The sequence below is a fragment of the Mytilus galloprovincialis genome, chromosome 12, assembly GCF_965363235.1.
Source record: "Mytilus galloprovincialis chromosome 12, xbMytGall1.hap1.1, whole genome shotgun sequence".
Taxonomy (NCBI): domain Eukaryota; kingdom Metazoa; phylum Mollusca; class Bivalvia; order Mytilida; family Mytilidae; genus Mytilus; species Mytilus galloprovincialis.
The window spans coordinates 45,802,989-45,808,332 of record NC_134849.1 but is presented as its reverse complement, the minus strand read 5'-3'; the positions used below and the strand labels follow the sequence as shown (position 1 = coordinate 45,808,332).

The window sequence follows — 5,344 nt, the reverse complement described above, 5'->3', positions numbered from 1 at the left end:
AATATTTCATTTTTATCGTGAGTTGGTTTGTTTTTAGGGGGGATTTATCTAGCTTAAACATTTGCTGCTATGCCTTTGGTAATGATCAACCATATGATTTAACGTTTTACTCGTAAAACTGCTAGTCTCTTCGTTTATTGAAGGCAAGATTACATTTTCTACTTGGCCTTAATCCCGCAATTCCTTCCCAAAAAATATAATCACAAAATTACTGAACTACGAGGAAAATCAAAACGGAAAGTCCCTTATCAAATGGCGAGTTGACATTACCAAGTATTTTTGACATTGTGTACATGACATGATCAACTTGAAAGAAGCAGTTGTAAAGCTCAATTTATGTATCTATATATATATATATATATATATATATATGTTTAGAAGTAACGCAAAATTTAAATAACAGCAAACAATCATTATGATGTCAATAAATCTCTCAAGAGGTCCATTACATTAGCTCCATTAGGTATTTTTGCTTTCATTTTGATTTTGTTTGTTATCTGGTCTTTTCTTGTGAATTCACAATGAAAAGCTTTTTGTAAGGAATGCGCTAATACTTTTGATAGTTCAATAAGAAATAAAATACAGAGGAGCTATATGACAAATAAAGGCAACAGTAGTATACCGCTGTTCGAAACTCGAAACAAAAAATTGTTATTAACGGAGTTGCCAAATCCATTTATGTCGACTTTACCTGAGTGAGTGAGAACCTCAGTTTCTTAATAATTTCTCAATTTAACAACGGATAATTTAAGATCGGTATACTAAAATGGAGATTGTATTACTACATACAACCTCTTTGGTTAAACTAACTCATTTATATAACAACTTTTATCCAGTTGCGGAAATATAACCTGAAATCATCTCGTAGTGTAAAGGTAAAGTAGTTTTATTTCTTATTCATCTTGATTGAAAAACTGTCAGATGTTACACTGTTTTGATAGTAATTTATTGTTGATGCAAAGTTAACAATTGTAACAAAGAAGTATAACCTAATAAGGTATTTCAACCAGTACTACAACCAGGAAGTGGAAACTGGAAAAACCTGGGTCATAATAGAAATTTGCTTTGTTCAATATGCATGATGTGTGGGGTGATAGATATTCATCTTGAACAAGTAGAAGCCACAGAATATCTGTACACAAAGGAAACAAGACACAGTAATCGAAAAGATAATTAAAGGCAAACCAACAGCAAATCTACAGGGGTAAGTGATATAAGTAAAAACAACCATAGTTCCGATGCAAATTTACGTCGTCAGGAATACGGAAAGTGCAATTGTAATATGATATAATTAAATGACGGTTAGTCCAATACCTTTTAAGGTTACTTTTGAAGCTATGGACTTACACCAATTTCATTCCGAGTTAAGACAATCCTGTGTACCTGGAGTTTTATTCAGAATGGCTGCCGTGGACCTATAGATAAATGAAATTTAAATGCAATCTCAGTTTTGTTTCTCTATTCTCTCTCGAAAAGCCCTATATATTCAGCGTGTTCAATGTTCTCAGCTATTTGAATATCTAACCTCAAATTTTCAAGGTATAATTGTCTTTCATTTTTACCTCGTGTGCTTTGTCTATATGCCTTTGTGTGCTTCTTTGTTGATTTAGATTATAACACAATGTTGACTGATGTACCCCCATTGTTGACATTTTTACCTGTTATATAAAAAAGAAGATGTGGTATGATTGCCAATGAGACAACTCTCCACAAGATACAAAAATTATCAACTATGGGTCATCGTACGGCCTTCAACAACGAGCGAAACACATACGGCATAGTCAGCTATAAAAGGCCCCGAAATGTCTGTTTGTTTTTTTCACATATCGTTGTCAATACCATTGAATTTGATGCGACTGTCATACATTTCCAAGTGAGATGTTTAGCTAGCTATAAAACTAGGTTCAATCCACAATTTTCTATATAAGAAAAGTCAGGACTATGAAAGTTGTTATCCATTCGATGATGTGTTTGAGCTTTTGATTTTGACATTTGATAAGAGACTTTCCATTTTAAGTTTTCCTCGGAGTTCAGTAATTTTACTTTTCACCTTACTTTTTACAAATTTTCATGCAATGATTAAAATCTTGTGACGAATAACACTACAAGATTAAGAAGTAATATATTAAGAAATATCACATTGATTTTCTGTTAAAAGAACAGCAGTTACCAGGGAGGGAATCCAGATTTATCACACATCACATTCCTTTGGAGTTTCAACCAAATATGCTTCCTTTGAAGTTTCAACCAAATATGATATATACCTTTGTGCTTTCTTTGTTGGAATTTTTGTTTGTTTTAATAGTTTTATTGTTTCGGAACATTATAACACATTGTGGATTCATTTTTTTTTACATAAATAAGGCCGTTAGTTTTCTCGTTTGAATTGTTTTACATTGTCTTATCGGGGCCTTTTATAGCTGACTATGCGGTATGGGCTTTGTTCATTGTTGAAGGCCGTACGATTTTGTCTCATTGGCAATCATACCACATCTTCTTTTTTATATTGTATCTTAACTTTGACATTTTTATACAATAACGTCTGTTTGTTTTGCTCACACATTGTTGTCAATATAATGGAAATATATATGCGACTGTAACGTTTTTACAAGTAAGAGATTTAGCGAGCCGTTAAACCAGGTTTAAACCACCATGTTGTACTTATGGAAATACCAAATATGGCAGTTGTTTTTCGTTTGTTTGAAGTGGTTGAGTTTTTGATTACATCCATTGTTCTTCTAAATGCTCCACGAAAATTCTTTCGAACTTATTAACATTAACTGTATCAGCAATCAAAGCATGGCTTTAAAGTTACTCTGAAACTACCTACTTTAGTGGCGGCGTTAATTATATGTGGATACATAAAGATTCCAAAGATTAAAAACTTTTTTCCATATTTGTTCCTTATTTGACGTCAAAAAATTACCACCCGAGACAATTTCGAATGAAAAATATTGGCTTACACTTTTCATCGAAGCCTACCTAATAATCACTGGGATACATGTTAAAATGAAAGTAACAAGCACATTTTTACATACTTTATCCGAAGGAAAATTCGAAATACACAAAGTGCATTCCGTACTGACCCAATAGCATACACAACTTACGTTTGACTCATTAGTACAATAGAACCCAAAAGGAAAAAACTCAGGACTAGCCCGAGCATATACCATTTTTGAAAGTGTAAAAAAAGTGTTAGAATTAACAGGGTATTCCTTTATCAATTACAGATTCAAAAACAATATGAGCAAAGCAGATAAAACACTTTCCATCAAGCTTTATCAATATTTATGTAATGTAGTTGGATCAGAAGAAGTTGTAAATACAAGAAGAAAGATATTTTGCGCAATAGACAGTTTATGTAGAAATTCCTCCTACATTATCGTAAGTAGTGGGAGTAAGGCAGAAGGTATAGACTTCATAGGTAGTGATTATGATCAAATGACTGTTTGTCAATTTTGTCGTGTTTACGATAGTACAAATAATGCGTCAACCTTCACAGATGAAATACCCATAATCATGGACATCAATGACACAAAACCAGGGTTTACGAAGCTTAAGCTTTATGACATGTCAGACCTACCGGACACATACCTATTTTGCGAGATTAAAGAAGGGGATGCATACTTTTCAAGTAAACTTTATCGGGAGTATGGTTTAATAGACGATTATGTTATCCATGGACCATGTACATCTACAGCAAACGGTACACATGATTTTGCAAATAGTTTTAGATGTAAGGAATGGATAAGACCGGCTCAACATTGGATACATAGATCCAGATCGTCTTGGCCCGATAACAATCTCGTTACTTCTGTTGTGCAGTACGGCGTTTTATTTGTTCCTATTGGATGTAAAGGATCAGCAAATGAAGATTTGGAATGGCGGATATCGTTTTCCATGGCAGAAAAACAACTTATTTTTTCCTTTTCTCATACACAGTTATTATGTTACGCCTTGTTAAAGATCATTTTGAAAGACATTATTAAGACAAAACACAGTGATCTTATTTGTTCATATTTCCTTAAAACTATAATGTTCTGGTTATGTGAAGAATCAAATCCTTCAGATTGGAATCCTGCGAATATGATTCCCTGTTTTATGAACTGTCTGAGGCGACTGATTTACTGTGTGCAATATAAAACGTGTCTTCATTACTTTATTCCCGAAAATAACTTATTTGAAGGCAGATTTACTGATTACCAACACAGATCTTTATTGGATAAATTACATGATATATACAATTCGCTATGGACTTGTGTTTTCAATACGGCTACATTTCAAAGGTTTATAATAGAACATAAACTGACAAATATGTTATCTAGCTCGCCTATTTTGACAGCATCTGCGTTCGCATGCTTATCATACACTAAATGTTCGTTTAGTCCTGTCTTCCCTATTCACATAGCTCTTTTACGTAAAATCAAAGATAAAGAACTTTCTGCATACATGATGTCACAGGTTTTCAACGAATTGTTACAACTACCAGACCGATATCAATTTACGGAAAGTAATAAATCTGTTTACGAACAATACCAAATAAGCTTAAATTGCTTCAAGGCAGGGATACACTTTAATGTTACAGCCACTTGGTTACTGTTAGCATCATTATATTATAAATATCGACGATTCCACGAATGTATAGATATCATTAACTACAGTTTGTCAAAATGTACTCCCGATAAAATTCTGTTGCATTTAGATAAAACTTTTAAGGATCAAACGTATTTCCAGCAAATGAGAAAATCAGTTGGATTCTTATCAACTTGCAAACATTTAGTTGTTGAAAATGTTTGGTTTCGACCACCGTTTACGTTATTGCCTGTAGAACTTACTCCTTTGATTGAAAGCGTTGTGCATGCTAAATTTATTCCTGCTGTTGTGTACTTAAATAGTTTAACATTTTTGTGTTCATATCATCTTGAAGATATTCGAGGGTTACATACTGCGCTGCGAAATCTGGAGCTAACGATTCGAGATAAATATTTTATCATTCCAAACGAGCCCAATTTAAAAATTGCAAACCAGTGTCTCTATATTGTCAAAAATATGATGTAAATGTTAAATCAATAAATAAGTTTGGTTAGGTTTTAGGTCATTGCTTAGTGTATAACGAATGGAAGTTCTGTTTTGTTTAATATGTAAGCAAAGCACTGCGACTCATTTGACAAACGGTCATATTTCAGAATTAAGTATGACGTCCATTATTAGTGAAAAATTTTGTTTAGGGCCAGCTGAAGCAAGCCTACGGGTACAGGAGATTCTCGCTGCATTGAAGACCCATTAGTGGCCTTCGGCTGTTATCTGCTCTATGGTCGGGTTGTTGTCGCTTTGACACATTCCC

The 5,344-nt window shown here is 33.4% G+C and overlaps 1 long non-coding RNA gene across 1 annotated transcript; it reads left to right on the top strand.

The window, feature by feature from the left end:
* Positions 1 to 1,032: 1,032 nt before the first annotated feature.
* Positions 1,033 to 5,086, top strand: LOC143053941 (uncharacterized). Its single transcript, XR_012971513.1, has 2 exons — positions 1,033 to 1,204; positions 3,231 to 5,086. It is a non-coding gene; the product is annotated as an uncharacterized LOC143053941 (long non-coding RNA).
* The last annotated feature ends 258 nt before the right edge of the window (positions 5,087 to 5,344 follow it).